General features: G+C 43.0%; 1 protein-coding gene across 1 annotated transcript in view; it reads right to left on the reverse strand.

Annotated features, from left to right (window-relative positions):
• Positions 1–18,425, reverse strand: part of PLGRKT (plasminogen receptor with a C-terminal lysine) — a 1,070,348-nt gene that overhangs the window by 429,963 nt on the left and 621,960 nt on the right. The window lies entirely within an intron of this gene.

Genomic DNA, 18,425 nt, shown 5'->3' on the forward strand with positions numbered 1-18,425 from the left:
ATGGACCACACATGAATGGCATTCTGTTTAGTTTATGGGTAAAGCCCTCAGAGATCACTGGAAGTCTTCAACAAGTCTAATGAGCTTCTTAAAATAATGTAATCCTGTCCTTTTATTACAAATGAAACACACGTGCTCTTTGATACACCTTCCTGATTGTACTAAATTATATTCCTTGTGCAATACAGTACAGATGTTAGAGGGCGTTTTAAATTTATTGTTTTGAACATTTTTCCAGTAAACAATGAAACAAAATGCATACACCAATAATGACAAAAGTGCCCAGTTCAGAACATTTCCATCATAAAAGTCTACTCAAACTTCTACAGTCCACCATTATCAGTAAATATGCACAATCTCTGAAGAAGTAAAAGTCATCTAAATAATTCCACATTAAAGAAATCTGTAACTAATGAAGAAGGTTGCTGCTAGCAAACAACTTTATATTTCATGGTTTCATCTACAAAAAGAGTGCCTGTTGCCCTTGAGGAATAAATTGCCTATGTTGCATTAAACAATGATAAGCTAATAATATTGCAATAAGGAATGGATGGCAAACTGATAGGTTCATAGATGTTCTTCATCTCACATTGCTGCAGTCATAACTTGTGGGTAGTCCGCTGTCCTCGGTCGGCCCGAATACCAAAGTGTTAGGCTGGCGTCGGTCATGGTCGCTCAGATCTGACGTCAGTACGCCGTGGTACTAAAGCGCATGACCGACGCCATATCCTCAGTCTTTCTTGCCGCATGGTCCGAAGCAGAAGCAGCGTTTGCAAGTGCCATTCGGCATCCTGAAATTTTCGTATTCTGAGTTTCAAACCGAAGACCAAGTTGGGCTAAGTACCCCGTTGGGGAATATTTTTGTTTTTTCTTGCCTCAGTTAAATCCGGATGTCAGAAAAAGTAAATAATTGTATTTCTTGTGGGAAACAGATACCTCATAGGGATTACCACTCTCTGTATTCCTTGCTTGGGGCCTGAGCACGCGTAGTCGGGTGTCGCTTTGTGCTAGATTTAATAAGCGCACCATTAAGCAGGTTAGATTGTGCTAGACTTGTCTTGAGCGGTGTAATTACAATATGCCGTCGGATCCTCCGACACCCGCTTCCGCTAAGAAGCGTAAAGAAAAAACTTTAAAGTCCAAGCAGGATGAGTCGTCCGTTATGGACGCCGGTTCTTTGGAAACTACGGTGGAATCTGTGGATCCAGCCGAGGTTTCAGCTGAATCTCAGGGGGAGCCTTTAATCTTGCAGGATGTGGCCTCTCAGGAGTCGGGTCAGGCTGAGGGGGCCTCTCAGGTCTCTGTAGTCCCTTCTTTGCATAAGGTGGTTAGGCCTTCTACTTCTGTTTCTAAAGCTCCTTCCAAGGTCAGGCCTGGTTTGTCTTCCACTGGTGTCAGCCCTAGTTCTGTACCTAAAAAGCATATGCTGAAGATGGCAGAGGATTTGATTACTTTAATCAGGGGTTCTATGCCCCCCCCGGATAAGAGGCCTAGGGTGGAGCCAGAGGTGGAAGGGTTGGAGCATTCCTCAGATTACTCTGAGTCTTCGGCTGAGGACATTCAGGATTTTCCTCCTTATTCTGATTCAGATGCAGAGGATTCATGTCCTTCTGCTTCCCCTCCAGAGGATTTTTCTTTTTCTGAAACCCTGCATTCCATGAGGGAGCATTTTAAGTGGGAAGGTCAGGATTTCTCAGATTCTCGAAAGAGGCTTAGGGAATTTTTATTTTTACCACAGCATAGGCCCTTGGCTATTCCCCCTGTTTTGGATGTTGTTCAGGATGTTTTCTCTGAAGCTTCCCTTAATCCTGATTCTTTACCTCCTGCCCCTGTTAAACCAGACAGGTATTACAGAGTGCCAGAGGCTCATAAATATTTGTATAAGAGCCCAAGAGCTGACCCGGAGACTATTAGCCAGGGACCTAAGGGTGTCAGGGCTTCTATTGTAAAGAATCCAGTTCCTCTGGATAAAGATTCTAGAGCTTTGGATAGGTGGGGTAAAAAAGTGTATACCTCTTCCACTCTAGCGATGAGGGCTTTGAATTGCCAGTTTCATATGCTGAAGTACCAGAATTTTCTCTTAAGTCAGTTAAAATCTAAGGTAGATGCTTTGGCAGAGGGTATTGAGTGTAAGGAATTGCAAGATTTAGTTCATGCCTCTGATCAGGTGGGTAAGCATTCTTTGCAGTGTGGTTTTGATGCTCTTCAGGCTTCCTCCAGGGTGGCTGCCACTGGATCAGTTATTCGTAGGCACGCCTGGCTTAAGGATCAGAATTTGTCAGAGCATGTTAAAGCTCGAATTTTGGATGCTCCCCTTCAATCTGAAGTTCTGTTTGGTTCTCCTGTGGAGTCAGTTTTGAAGAAAATGGAAGACAAAGCTAAGTCCATGCAGACAGTTAAGGAATTTTTACAGGTGCAGCCCCCTAAGTTTAGCAGAAATTAGTCTGCTAAGGGATGGGCTTATCCTTCTTCTGATTTACAGTCTAGGGGCAGATCTAGACGTGGTAGGGGCAGAGCTCATGCTCAGGGTTCTTTCAGACCGAGGACGTGGAGTTCCCCTGCACAATCTTCAGGTGAGGGCAGGGGTCAGCCTTTTCGTAAACAGACCCAATGACCTGTATCTTCAGCTGCCAGATCCTTCCTGTCTGGCAGCTCCTCTGGGAGGAAAGTTGGCACTTTTCAGGCAAAATTGGCTTTTAGTCGCCCAGGACAAATGGGTGTTGGACATTATAGATCGAGGCTGCAAGTTTTATTTTCACACCTTGCCTCCTTTCAAAGGCATGCCAGACGTTCCTCCTCAGCAAAAGGTGGAGGCTCACAAACAGATTTCTTTACTTCTAAAAATGGGGGCTATCCAGGAGGTCCCTCCGTCAGAAGTAGGCCTAGGATTTTATTCTTGCTTGTTTCTTGTACCAAAGAAAGGAAACACTTGGAGGCCAATTCTGGATTTGTCTATTCTCAACACATACCTGGACATTCCAAAATTCAAGATGTTAACTTTGCAACAACTTCTGCCTCTGCTAGGCAAAGATCACTGGATGGTAACTCTGGATCTCAAAGAGGCTTATCTTCACATTCCTATCAGGCCCAGCTGCAGGAGGTTCCTGCGTTGGCTGGGACTTTACATTATCAGTTCTCTGCATTGCCCTTTGGCTTATCTACTGCCCAGGGTGTTCACAAAGGTCCTGGCTCCGTGATAGCCTTCTTAAGGTTAAGGAATACAAATTTATCCTTATTTGGACGATTGCCTGATTCTTGCTCAAGACAAAGTCAAGTTACTTCACCATCTACAGTATGTTATGGCAGTGTTAAGGTCCCTGGGGTATTCTGTGAACGAAACAAAGTCCAGTCTAGTACCCTCTCAGGACATGTGCTTTCTGGGTGTGAGACTGAATACAGCCTCTCAGATGGCGTTTTTGACCCCGGACAAACAAAGAAATCTTACCCTTTACTTCCAACAATTGTCTCTACGGTCCAGGCTGACTGCAAGGACAGTCCTTCAAGCCTTGGGGTTCATGGCATCTTGTATTCTGGTGCTTCCCAATGCCAAACTGCATATGAGGAAGCTACAGTGGTATCTCAAAAGCGTATGGACTCAACACTGCCACGATTTGGACACTGTCATTCAGATAATACCTTACATTCAAAGGGAATTTTTGTGGTGGGCTCAGGAATGTCACCTAAACAAGGGACTCTCTGTGATCCGACCAGAGGCGAGTCAGATCTTAACGACGGATGCCTCAGACATGGCTTGGGGAGCACACTTCAATGGAAAATGGGTTCAAGACACGTGGCCTGCCAGACTACAACATTTACATATCAACATGAAGGAGATGTTAGCAGTCCAATTTGCATTGATGGCTTTCAAGGATCTACTTCACCCAGGACAAGTGTTGATTCAAACAGACAACACAACAGTCATGTGGTACATCAACAAGCAAGGGGAACCCATTCGTACCCTCTTTGCAGACAAGCTATGATTTTGTGGGAGACTGCTCTCAGTTTGCACCTCACTCTTCAGGCAAGGTTTCTGCCAGGAGCACAGAACTCCTTAGCAGATGTTTTGAGCAGACAGATGGTGGATCCCCACGAGTGGAAATTGGATCCTCATGTTTTCAACAGTTGACGGTGGCTTGGGGACTCCAGACATAGATCTGTTCGCTTCTCCACTGAATTACCAACTGCCAAAGTTTTGCACAAAGCTGTTTCACCCAAAAGCTTGGAAAGTGGATGCTCTATCATTCAGTTGGAACAACCTTCACGTTTATGCCTTTCCTCCTCTGCCTCTCCTTCCCAAGGTGCTCCTGAAGGTCAGGCAGGACAAGCCTTGCATGATTCTAATAGCTCCAGATTGGCCACGGCAGCACTGGTACCCTCTGCTGAGGAGTTTAGTACGGGAGCCTCCTTGGCCTTTGCCATTAATTCCACACCTTGTGTCCCAGGCAAGCAATCATTTCCGCAATGTCAGGATTCAGTCCCTGCATCTGACAGCCTGGCGTATTCTGTTTTAGACCCTGGGGGGGTCGCAGCTTCCTCAACAAGTTTTGAATGTCATTTTGGAGGCCAGACGGCCTAGTACAAGGAAAGTTTATGCTGATAAATGGAGGAGATTTTTTTCTTTGGAGCAAAACAAAGAGCTTTGATGTTTCAGTGCCTAATTTGAGTGTTTCACTTCAGTATCTTACAGAATTATTAGACAAGGGTTTGTCTTTCTCCTCTGTAAAAGTTCATGCTGCAGCCATTTCTGCTCACTGTGACTGTGACCCACCATTATTCTCTCACCCTTTGTTTAAGCAATTTCTTAGAGGGGCAAAGAACATAAGACCCCCACGTAGAGCTCCTACTCCTTCCTGGGATCTCAATTTTGTGTTGGAAAAGCTCACTTTACCTCCTTTTGAACCTGCAGCTACTTCGGAGTTGAAGTTTTTGTCTTGGAAGACTGTTTTTCTGTTGGCCATTACGTCTGCTAGAAGGGTATCTGAATTACAGGCTCTAATGGCAGTTGAACCCTTCCTGATATTTCATAAGGATAGGGTCTCCCTACGTACTAATCCTACTTTTATGCCTAAAGTTGTTTCTAATGTGGCCTTAAATTAATCTATTCATTTGGCTACATTTTATGCTGATCCCCAAAATAAGGGGGAAAAAATTTTGCACTCTTTGGATATTCACAGGCAGTTACGTTATTATTTGAGCAGAACTAAAGGGTTCAGACAGTCCCAACAGTTATTCATTTCTTTTGCCTTGGGTTCACAAGGAAAACCTGTTTCAAAACAAACTATTTCTAAGTGGATTGGCCATTGTATTGCTTTTTGTTATTCTCATCATGGTAAGGAGGTTCCGGCTGGAATCAGACCTCATTCCACTAGGGCTACTGCCACTCCTACTGCCTTTTTAAGGGAAGTAGCTACTAAGGATATTTTGGAGGCAGCTACCTGGAGTTCAGTGCACACTTTTTCTAAACATTACCATCTCCCTCTTTATTCCAAATCTAGGGCTGGGTTTGCCACTGCAGTTTTACAGGGCATGTTAGCAGCTCCTAACGCTATCTGATTTTACCAACCTCCCTTTACCTTTGCTTTGGGATTCTACCCACAGGTTATGACTGCAGCAATGTGAGATGAAGAACATAGTACAGTTTTGTACCTACCATAAATGTAGATGTTCGAAGATCCACATTGCTGCAGTCCACCCTCCTCCTTCCCTCTGTAGTTTGGGGTGGCTGTGTGGTTTGTGGTGTATCTATTGTTGCTATTTTGGTGATTGGGTATTTTTCTATTTTTGGCTATGGCCTTTCTTTTTAAGGCCTTCTGACATCTGGGGCAAGAAAGACTGAGGATATGGCGTCGGTCATGCGCTTTAGTACCACGGCGTACTGGCGTCAGATCTGAGCGACCATGACCGACGTCAGCCTAACACTTTGGTATTCCGAGGACAGCGGACTACCCACAGGTTATGACTGCAGCAATGTGGATCTTCGAACATCTACATTTATGGTAGGTACAAAACTGTACTTTACTAGGTATCTTTACCAAAAAGGACTGCAGCATCCACCCCTTTACAACACAGTACAGTATCAGCAATGCATCTGCCTACTGTGGGAGTAGAACCCAGAACCTTCTGCATCAAAAGTAAGTACGCTATCTTTTGTTCTATTAACAATGCAAGCAAACTCAGCATAAGCAGCACTAAACTTTTGTTCCCCTGCAGCTATCAGCTTCTTGCAAAATCTACTTGACGCTCAGCTGTATCTCTGTACTTTGCAGCACAAGGAATCTGGAAAAAGCCAAAATTTATTGGGGGGGGGGGGGACAAAAACTCAAAAACCAGGGATAACATTGCTTGCATAATGTTGAAAAGTTGCTAGAATAAAATACTGTGCTATCACCATACATTTCATTGCCAAGTATTGAACCCAGGACACTGTGCAAAACAGGCAGAGCAACATACCACTACACCAAATCATCTGTTTTATGAAAGAGAGGAAGACTGAAACTTAAATGGCTACCATTTAGTGAATTAAGTTCTCACCATAGCTGTCAATCTGTTAGTACAAAACACCTGAACAAAGCCAATAATGGGGGAATACAGCCCCAGACATATTCATTGAATTCAGTTCTCACCATAGCTCTCAACCTTAGCACAAAAATCCTGAGAAGCAAATAATGGGGGAATACAGTCCCAAAAATAGGACAAAGTTCAGATATCCATCTTATAAACATCAAAATTTGCTAGAATAAAAGGTTTTGTGTTACCATGTACTTTCTGAAGAATATGAAGTCTGAAATTCAAATGTATATCATTATTTAGTAGCTTCAGCTGTATTGATTTCCCAGGAAACCACAAATTTTATGAGGAACACACCAAAAATCTGGGCATTCTAAACTCTGGACACCCAAACAACTCATTCATTCCTTCTGTAGTGGCAATAGCAAATCCCATTTATTCCTTATCCAAGGTAGGCACCCTGAAGCTTGGGATGGAACCATCCATCCATTCTCTCAGCAATGGACAGTTGGGTGTTGGAGAGTCTTACCATCTAAGCGTACTGGGCAGGGTAGTAGCTTACTAGCATAATAATATTGCTTATCGAATTAAGGGATGATTTGGTTTGCTATTTTAGTTATTCTTATTTTTGGACCAGAAATGCCTTATGCCATCTTGTTGTTTAGTTTGGTGTTATTCTACCTTATTAGAGTTCATCGTTAGTCATATTTTGCATCTATATCTTTATTAGGTAAATGTTTTTGACAGTTCACAGCAGCATACTGTCCAGATGAATCCACCCAATCCATCCAAGGAGCGCAGGAAGCACCCCATCACACAACTGTAGCAGTAAAATGTAGTGCTTTATTATGTCGTTTACAGCTTGGAAGCACAGTGCACAATCCCTGCCAGTACTTCACATCTTTTAATGTCATTACAAATAAAATGAAATATTACAAAGCCACAGCAAGCAAGAAGGAACATTTTTTGGTGGTTTTATTAAAAAAAAAGATATACAGTAAGGGTAATAGTTACCCACTTTATAAAAACACACACCTCTTCAAAATAGATTTGTGCTTGTTGCTAGTGGCTTACAGCCATTATGTTAAGTTGCACTAAAAGGCTAGAGGCGCCATTCCATGAGACAGTTAAGGATTCACAAAGTAGACAGAAGTTAGTTACCACTCCAAGTGCAAATAATTTTTAAAATGCAGGATATGCAGTACCAGCAGAACCTTAAAAAGAAATGCAGTCTGTATGTGACTGAATGAGAGGTTTTCCTTTTTCTCCATTTCTTCTTTTTTCAATGCTTTATGCCGAATTTCATATTTCAAATGGGACATAGCTTCTGCCATTATCTAAAAATGTATACTGTAATGTAATTCACCCAGACCCGTGTATATGTATATCTATCTATATGTATATACAAATACACTACTACTGTAGCATGTGTCCTGACTCCTTGGTATACATAGGCTGCACAATGCATGTTATTGGGATGTCCACACTCCCACACATTTCATTTACTGAGTACTAGCTCTATCTGTAATTCTTACCTCTATAAACTTTATTTTAATACATTCCACTTTTTCCTATACAAAATCTCTAATACAGAAAATGAAAGCACACCACATCCCAGCAGCTCACTAGCTACTCTAAGATGCAGAAAAGAGTAAGACGTATGCTCCTCATCAGCATGCACTTGCAGTTCAGTCACTTTCAATGAGTAATAGTTTCATATATCCACACCACACCTTTATCTTAAATGCCATTTTTCAGCCTTTCCACAATTGCAATACATTGCGCCAGTCAGGGTGAAATAAAATTTAAATGACAATTTCTCCAGGAAGATAGAATCTATATTTGGGATTCCTTCTCTCAAAGGAACATAATAAAGAGTATAATTACTTACTTTAGTTCTGCACCTTCACTCTGTTCTTCTTCTAACTTCTTTTCTTTCTTCTTCTAACGTCTTTTCTTCTTTCTTCTTCTTTCTTTAGTTCTTCTTCTTGTTCTTCCTTCAGGCTTCACTGCTTCAGCACAGGCTGCACAGCACAGCTGAAAAATAGCCCCAAAAAATTAAAATCCACAATGGGCAATGGCAATTATTCATTAAAAATAATCGTTCCTTCCGAATCCGTGTGTCTGTCACACAGTCACGATTGAATCAATACACAGTCACAAGCTAACTGACTATCTGATTGATTCTCGCCTTTCCCAGCACATAAAGCCGGAAGAGAGCGACAACCAGTCAGCAGCATTTGCCCAGCAAGCACGTCATGACCTTCCATATCTATGCGGTTTGTGTCTCAACTGCATAGACTTCTGGAAGTTCTGGGCATCACAATGATGCCTTCTTTGTTCGGCTGCAATGAAAACATTGCAGCAAGAATTTAAAAAAAAAAAAAACGCTGTTGCGATTGTCACGGACTCGAAATTTAAAGTAGAAAAACAGATTTTTTTTTTTACATAAAAAAAAAAAATAAACTACACTCAGCTGTCTAGCTGAGGGGGCTGCAGTCCGGCAGCCCGATGCCACGAGCCACCCCTGCAGGCTCAGCTCTCAGACCCTACATTGCAAGGCCTGAGGCAGGAAGCTAGGGAGGCACCTGATTCTCAAGGAAAGGGGGAATTTGTATACTGGGACAAAGAGTTACGGTACAGATAGTGGAACAGTGAGGGAGGGCTAGAAGGTGAGAGAGTACAGCAGTTGGCAGTGCCTAGAGCCTACCATCTGGCATTTCTAGCCATAGCCCATGATATTTCCTTTGCAGGTCATATGGGAATAACACGTACAAAGAGGTGTATTATGCAGAACGTCTGTTGGCCTGGAATTTCCAGAGATGTAACAGGGTACTGCAGGACCTGTGAGCAGTGCCAAAAGGTAGGCAAGGCAAGAGACAAGGTGAGAGCTCCTTTGATGCCTTTGCCTGTGATTGAGGAGCCATTTCAGAGGGTAGCTATGGATATTGTGAGTCCTCTGAGTACCCCAAGTTTCACAGGGAAAAGTATATCCTAGTGGTAGTGGACTATGCTACACGATACCAGAGGCAGTGGCATTGCCTTCCATTGAGGCAGAAAAGGTGGCAAATGCTTTGTTAGAGATTTTCAGCAGGGTAGGTTTCCCAAAAGAAATACTGACTGACAGAGGTGCTAATTTCATGTCAGACCTGCTGGCTTGTCTGTGGAAGTCCTGTGGGGTGAAGCACATGAAGACCACCCCCTACCATCCCCAGACTAATGGACTTGTTGAGAGATTAAACTCAACAATCAAGTCCATGCTACCGGCATTTGCAGATCAGTTTAAGAGGAAGTGGGACAAATATTCACCCCCATCTGTTTGCTTACAGAGAGGTTCTCCAGGAATCCACAGATTTTTCACCCTCTGAGTTGCTGTACGGGCATAGGGTGAGGGGACCTCTAGATTTAATTTGAGATGAGTGGGAAGGGGAGTGCGAGTCTCACAAGGGGTCTGTTGTGGCATACATCCTAAACCTCAGGACAAGGTTCAGGGAACTCATGGGCTTGGCCCAGGAGAACCTGGCAGAAGCCTAGCAACAGAAAAAGGTGTGGTGTGACAGGAATGCTTGAGCTACAGAGTATGCTGTGGGGCAGCAGGTAATGGTTCTCATTTCTGTCAGACACAACAAGCTGCAAGCAGCTTGGGAGGGACCCTACAAGGTGGTAGGAAAGGTAAGTGATGTTAACTACAGGGTGGAAGTGCTAGGCAGATGGCAGGGGCATAAATTGTACCATGTTAACATGGTGAAACCTTACCATGATAGGGAGGCCCTTGTGCTAAGCATTTGCAGTGGATTGCAGGAGGAGTCTGAGGGAGATATGGGGACTGATCTCCTCAGTGAGGTTCGGGCTGACACCTCAGTGGAAGGGGTTGCAATGTCCCAGCAGCTGTCTCCTGCCCAGGTTCGAGAAATCCGAGCAGTGTTGCAGGAATTTGGGGACATGTTCACTGGGAAACCAGGGTGCACCCACCTGGTGCAGCACCAGGTGGATACAGGACCCCAAAAGCCTATTAGGCAGGCCACTTATAGGGTGTCTGAGAGAGGCAGGCAGACCCTGAGGGAGGAGGTACAAGAGATGTTGGAACTAGGGGTGATTCAACAGTCCAACAGTCCCTGGGCCTCCCCAGTGGTGCTGGTGCCAAAGAAGGATGGCAGCACCAGGTTCTGTGTGGACTACAGGAAATTAAATAGTCACACAGAGTCGGATTCTTACCTCATGCCTAGGACGGATGAGGCCCTAGAGCAGCTAGGTGGGGCTAAGTATCTTACAACCATTGATCTTACCAAGGGTTACTGGCAGGTGCCCTTGACTCCCAGTGCTAGACAGAAGTCAGCCTTTGTGACTCCTTTTGGCTTGTATGAGTTCACAAAGATGCCCTTTGGGATGAAGAATGTCCCAGCGACTTTCCAGAGGCTGGTAGATCATATCCTAGCAGGACAGTTTGCCCTTGCTTACCAAGATGATATTGCCATTTACAGCCATTCCTGGCCAGAGCACCTTCAGCATATCAGGTAGGTTCTGGGCACCCTGCCCTCTGTAGTCTGCCCAGCACCTCCCTGACATATGCTCGGCTTAATGGTCAACCCTGCCCTCTGTAGTCTGCCCAGCACCTTCAGCATGTCAGGGAGGTGCTGGGCAGACTACAGAAGGCAGGGTTGATCATTAAGCCGAGCAAATGTCAGGTGGGTATGGCTGAGGTCTCCTACCTAGGACAGAGTGGGGAGTGGTAAGATAAGGCCAGATCCTGCCAAAGTGGAAGCCATTCACACATGGCCTGCACCTGTTACTAAAAAGCAGGTGAGGGCATTTTTAGGGACAGCAGGGTACTACAGAAAGTTCATCCCCAGTTATAGTACCATAGCTGCTCCCCTCACAGACCTGACAAGGAAGAACAGACCAGATAAGGTAGTGTGAACCCCAGCATGTAAGCAGGTATTCCAGAAGCTTACGAAGCTTTGGGAGGACCCCCTATGTTAGCCAGTCCAGATTACAACAAAGAATTTGTTGTGCAGGTGGATGCTTCAAACCATGGGGTGGGGGCTGTACTTAGCCAGATTTCTTCAGAGGGGGAAGAGCAGCCAGTGGTTTATCTCAGTCGTAGGCTCCAACCCAGGGAGGAATGCTATGCAGCAGTAGAAAAGGAATGTCTAGCCATACTGTGGGCATTGCAGAAACTTCAGCCTTATCTGTATGGAAGGAAATTCACTGTTACAACAGATCACAACCCCCTAACATGGTTAAACAGAGCCAGCCAGCAAAATGCCAAGTTGCTAAGATGGAGCCTAGGGTTGCAAGAATATACGTCAGTGCAGCACCACAGTGGGAGTAGCAATGCCAATGCAGATGGGCTCTCAAGACAGGGAATGGAGTAGGTATACTCAGATAGACCTGACCCTCTCCAGCAGCGTTTCTCAAGAGTCACTTGAAAAACTAGCTTGAGTTCTCTGGGGGGGGGGGGATATGTGAAGAGTGGGTAAAGATAGATGAAGGCTGCCAGCCTAGCTAGATAGATCATTTGTAAATATGAATGTTGAACTACAGACTGGTTTTCTTAATTGAAAGAAAATACTGTGAAATGTTGAAATACAGGCTTGTTTTCTTAAATGAAAGAATATGCTGTGAAATGTTGAACTTAAAAAATGTAACAACATTGCCCTCTGCTGTAAAGAAAGCTAAGACAAGCATTTCATGTCCGTCCTTTGAAGTTAAAGATTCGGAGTAATTCTGTCTGGGCTAGCACATTCTTTCTGTTGTTTTAACCAAGAGTTAGATTGCTAGATTTAAATATGCAAATTTATTTTATTGCTCTGAATCCCAGGAAGTTGTGAAGAATGATATGTTTATCAGAACTGCAATTTCAATTTAAACAGAGAACACCAGAGATTATTAAGCATTTCTGTCTTGACCATCCAACTCACAGAACTACTAATTGTCTTATGTAAGTTATCTTAGACTTGTGTTTTCTTTTAGAAGTAACCAGAAAGATTAGACTGTGTTTTTCTGTGATGTCAGAACTGTATTACTGAATTATTTTAAATATTTCTTTGTGATCTCAGAACTCTTGACTAGCACTGTGTATTAAGAAGTATTGTCTTGTGTTTTTATTATTTATTATTAAATATTTAAAACCTTTCAACCGTGACTGGTTGTGTAGAGACAAGTTAAGCTCTAAGAATACATTGCCTGTATATAAGGATCCTGTACCAAGTCACTCTAATATGCCTTGACTGTTTAGTCATACTACCAGTTGGATAAAAGAATTGTACAGTAATAATTGGACACCTTTTTAAGGGCCTTTGAGTAGCTGATAATTATTAGCTGGGTGGTGGCAGGATTTGTACCATATAGTCTGGGTAAAAGGGGCACAGCCGGAAAACCTGTGCCAGCCTTCCCCAGAAGTGTCTGTGTGGTTGTATAAACTCTTATTTCAAAGTTTGTGTGTGTCAGCAACATGGGCAGGGACACAAAGCACTGGTTGGACAGACAGGGTGCTGGAGAATTTAGCTTGCCCAGATGGCTGAGATCTGGACCCTATAGTTGTGCCAGTGGGGAGTCTTACTGGGGACCTAGAGAGCAAGGGAGAGACTAGCCCGGGACTGACTGTGATCTCTGTGTGCTCTTAAGGGAAATTGCACTTTACTATGTGTATTTGTTATCCTTTCCTCATATACGAGACACCCTCTCTGGTGCTAGTGGTAAGGATTGAGGCTCCTTGATTGCTGGGCCAGGGCACGGGTGTCACAGTACATTTTTTTATTTTTTATATTTATTTCCCCTAACAGATTTGATGTTTTTCAATTGAATTGTACAGGCTGCAGGTCACATTAAAGGTGGGAAAAGTTTTGAAATTATTTATTGTGGTCTCATTTTTTTATACTGCAAAAACCTGGCATTTTAACATGGGTGTGTAAACTGTTTATATCCACTGTGTGTAGATAAGTGTTTGTGCATGTGTGAATATACATATACATACACATACACACGTGTGTGTGTATATGTATATATATATATATATATATATATATATATATATATATATATATATATATATATACACACACAATTAGCAGAGGGTGTAGGGTTGCTTCATAGTTTACAAAAAATAGTTTTAGCTTTTTTAATTTCGATTTTATATTCAATTAAAAATAATCAGTCCTTCTGTGTTCTCTCACACGACCATTTAACATTTGATAAGATGCTCACACAAATACATATATATATATATATATATATATATATATATATATATATATATATATAAACACACACATTTTAGAGTATATAATTTGCAGGGGGTGCAGGGGGCTTGCCCCCCTGGTAAAACATGAAATTTGGTGTTGTGCAGTCCGTTCAAACTACTGAAAACTAGAACTTAAATTACTGTTGTAAAAAGTGCAGGGGAAACAGTATATCGAATAATGCCAAATTTGAATACTCGGCATGACATTTGACATACTGACCTACTTACTCTGCTGTCGTCAGTGTTGTGAGTCCCTCATATGAACAGATTCTGTTGTGTAATTCACGATTTTGATAGTACATCGACAGCCCATTCCATCGAAACTGACTTCACAGACACAGCAGATCATCGACACCTGAAGAGCCAACGTTTTCCACATGGTAAGTAACTGTTCGGCCATCAACCTGAATTTTTCCTTTACCCCCACGGCAGTTGATTCTCGGAGTTGGAATATTTATTAAGGGGGGCGTGGGGGTAAAGCCCGACGCCTAGGGGGGTGTAGGGGGCGTAGCCCCCACATTATTGGCTTTGTTTTGCTGGTGGTTTTTGATGGCCAAATGGTTACTTACTGTGTGGGAAACGTTGGCTCTTCGGTTGTCAATGATCTGCCGTGTCAGTGAAGTCGGTTTCGATGGAATGGGCTGTCGATGTACTAATGGTAACCCATATGTATATAGATATATATATATATATTATAAAAAGCATAGTAAAAGGTGTGTTTGGTAGTTTGGTGGTGTTACATGTTGAGGGAATGTTATTTTTTTGTGATTTGTAGTGTTAGACGTTATGAAATTTGATGTTTTGGGTTTTAGATGTTTTGGTCTCAATGTTATGGAATTAGATGTTATGGGTTTTAGATGTTTCAAAGTAGACCCATACACACACACACACACACACACACACACACTTGTGCATGTCTCTATAGGCCTCCATTCTCATATGCTTAATGTATTACTGGCTCATTGTCCTTCTTCTAACTCAGTTTAACCAGCTCAGCCAGACTGTCTTTCTAAGCTCGTCTTTCTTCAGATAAGAAACCAAAGAGGTACTTGAAAATCACTGAAAAGCATGAACATTTTCTTGACTAAGAATTGTAATACATCTAAATGAGAAAGGAATGCATGCCTTCTCCATCTAGGATATTGTGCATACTGTCATTCATCTCCATAGCAGACCCTCCTTAAAAATTACCATCGCTTTGTCTTCTAAATTTTCTGAAGCAAACTATGCAGACATTTTGTTTTTTTCATGTACTACAGTCCTTACTACAACATACAAAATCAGTTGACCCTAATCAGACTAAGTTTGGGGAACACCAAGCAAAAATAATGGAGTCCAGGATTTGATCAGGAAGAAACGTGGGTGGAGGAAGGAGCAGTAAAGCCATCTAGGAAACTGAAGAATGGCCCTAGCAAAACCAGCTAGAAATACCATCCAACTTGTAGTGCTTGGCAAACGTATGCACAGAAGTCCAAGTAGCTGTTTCAAGAATGGAATTAGTATCCATTCCCCCCGAAAAAAAAACACCAGAAGAAGATACATCTCTAGTAGAATGAGCCTTTACAGAAGAAGGAAGGCTCTTGCCATGAAAAGTGTAACAAAAAGAAATAGACTTTGAAATCCAGGAAGAAACAGTTTGCTAAGATACAGCTAATCCTAAAGCCCTAGCATGTAAAAAAAAAAAACAACAGATTTTCTAATAGTCTTAGTCTTATCCAAATAAAATCTGAGTTGTCTATGCACATCCAAAGTATGCAGCACCCCCTCACTATCAGATTGCAGAAAGGGGAAAAAAGAAGGCAAACAGACTGATAAACTGACAACTCATTAACCACCTTAGGCATAAAAGAAGGATTAGGATGCAAGGACACCCTGTCTTTATGAAATATCAAAAAGTAGGATAAGCCATAAGAGCTTACAACTCAGACACCCATCTGGCAGAAGTAAGAGCTAACAAAAGCACTGTCTTCCAAGAAAAATGTTTTAAGAAAGCTGAAGCAGCAGGCTGAAAGGGAGCCTGAGTCAACTTCTCCAAAATAAAATTAAGATCCCAGGGAGGAGGAACAGGCTTCATGGGAGGTCTAATGTGACCAACACCTTTAAGGAATTGTTTAGCCTCAAATCCGCCCTGTGAGTTAACTTGTAATGACTGCCCTTGGCTAGATGCAGAAGTAGAAGGCACAAGTACTGTCTTGGCCAAAGGAAGTCACCAACAAGACTTTGTGAGGGTCCTGTTGAATCTTGAACAGGACGTTTGGAATGAGAGGTAGGGGAGCAAATTCATAAAGAAACATCCCATTCTAAGAAAAAGAGAGGGTATCCACCTTCCAAACCAGAGGACTTAGGACTCTAGCCAAAATAGAAAACAAGATATGCTTGAGGAGTATCCCATTGGTGGACAATGTCCAGAACCACATCCCTGTGAATTATCTATTCATGGGACTGAGTTAAGGACCTGCTCAGAGTGTCTGGCACAATGTTCTGATATGAAAGAATATAAACTGCCTGACGAGTCACTTGATACTTGACAGCAAGTTCCCATACCAGATGTGTCAACCAGCAAAGAAGATAAGATCTTGTTCCTCCGTATTGGTTTATATATCACATTACTGTGTATTGTCTGTGAATACCTTGAGAGGCCCCAGACAGAAAAGAGGATGAAAGGCCTGAACAGCCAGCATTAGAGCTCTCATCTCATTGACACCGATGTGCTCCTTCTGCTGAAGACAGACCATACCCTTGTACCATTAGGGAGCCAAAAGCTACTCTCTATCCCATGTCTGAAGTATCTGTGAACAGTTTCTGAGAAGGAAGAGGGGAGTGAAAAGGGAGCCCTGGATTTGGAGACAACTACTGAATCCACCACAGAGGTTTCCTCTTGAGATAATATGAAGATGAACTACAAAGTCTAGAGGATGTGCATCTTGAAATGACACTGACTTCAGAAACCACTGAAACCATTTCATGTGGAGTTTGGCCAGAAGGAGCATTGGAATGGTGGATGCCATAAAACCCAGAGTTCTCAGAAACTCCCTGGCTGTAATGGAAGCCAGAGGAAGAAGACTTTGAAAGAAGGAAATGAGAGTTAAGGTCTTTGGAGGAGGAAGGGATGTCAACATAGGCACTGTCTGAATCCTGCAACCCAGAAAGACATGATCCTGAGAGGGAGTCAGAGAGGACTTTTTGAAGTTTATTGTGAAACCTAGACTCTGAAGAAGGGAAATGGCAAAATGAAAAATTGCAACAGGATCTCTGGAGAAGAAGCCTTAATCAGCAGATCGTCCAAGTAAGGAAATATCTGGATCCCCTGAAGCCTACAAAAAACAGAATCACAGGAGTGAGGCATTTGGTGAATACCCTTGGGGTAGTAGAAATGTCAAAGGGCAAAGCAGAGAAAGAATAGTTGTGTAAAATCTTACCATAACCATAGATGTCCTTCTCTTCCTTGTTGCAGTACTCAGTACTCTTGGGTTTCCTCCGCTTGCTATCCAAATGTCCCACCAGTATTCAAAAGCTTGCAGTCACTGACAGGTGCATAGGATGTCTGATATGGCTAAAGGTATAAAAGGTATAGACCATAAAAGTGACATCTGCACGCACCAGATGTTAGAACTGAGTACCCCAGATGGACCCCGGTCCCAGGCCAAACTGTACAAATTCAGTGCCATCCAATAAGAGACAAAAAACGAACAGGCGGGGAAGAAGGGAGTAAAGGAATACTGCAACATAGAAGAGAAGGACAGCTATGATTATGGTAAGAATTTACACAACTATTCTATGTCCTTCTATTCCCATGTTGCAGTATTTGGTACTCTTGGGTGAGTGCCAAAGCTGACTGTGAAGTAGAGGGTGGTGGCTGGGAAGAATTCTCCAGAAATCCATAGAAGATTGCCCTGCAAATCCATCCCTGGATCTAGAAATGTGTTCTATCTTGTAATGCTTGGTGAATGTGTGGACAGATGTCCATGTAGCTGCCTCTAAAATGGTGGCAGTGTCTTCTTCTTCTTCTTTCGGCATTTCCCGGTTAGGGGTCGCCACAGTGGATCACTGTCCACTCATGATTGGCAATGGAGTTTTACGGTGTCGAGTTTCCAGCCCGGCGCCCAAACTTCCACAGAAGGCACACAGGCACACACTCATGCCTAGGGCCAATTTAGTGTGTCCACTCCACCTACAGAAAATGGTGGCAGTGTCTAATCCTTTAAATAAGGCTCCTGAGGAAGCCATGGCCCTAGTGGAGTGTGCTTTAACCTTAGACCCCAAGGATTTCCTATGGTGTTCATAGCAGAAGGCAACTGCTCATAAAAGCCAGCCAGACATTATCTGTTTAGTTACAGCTTTCCCCCAGAGCCCTGGGGTGGAAGGAGACAAACAACTGGTTAGATTTTCTGATAGATTTAGTCTTGTCTAAGTAGACCCTGAGCTGTCTGTGCACATCAAGGGAGTGTAAGACTATCTCACTGTCACTCTGAGGGTTGGCAAACAAGGTAGGAAGGTGAATAGCTTGGTTTAAGGAAAGCTTATTGACCACCTTGGGCATGAAGGAAGGATTTATCTTAAGGGTTACCCTGTCTTTGTGGAAGATGATGAAAGGGGGAATGGCCATGACAGCTTGCAACTCAGACACTCTTCTGGCTGAAGTCAAAGCCACTAGGAGTACTGTTTCCCATGTGCA

This window comes from Protopterus annectens, chromosome 2.part0 (assembly GCF_019279795.1).
Source record: "Protopterus annectens isolate FY-2018-M chromosome 2.part0, PAN1.0, whole genome shotgun sequence".
Classification (NCBI taxonomy): Eukaryota; Metazoa; Chordata; order Ceratodontiformes; family Protopteridae; genus Protopterus; species Protopterus annectens.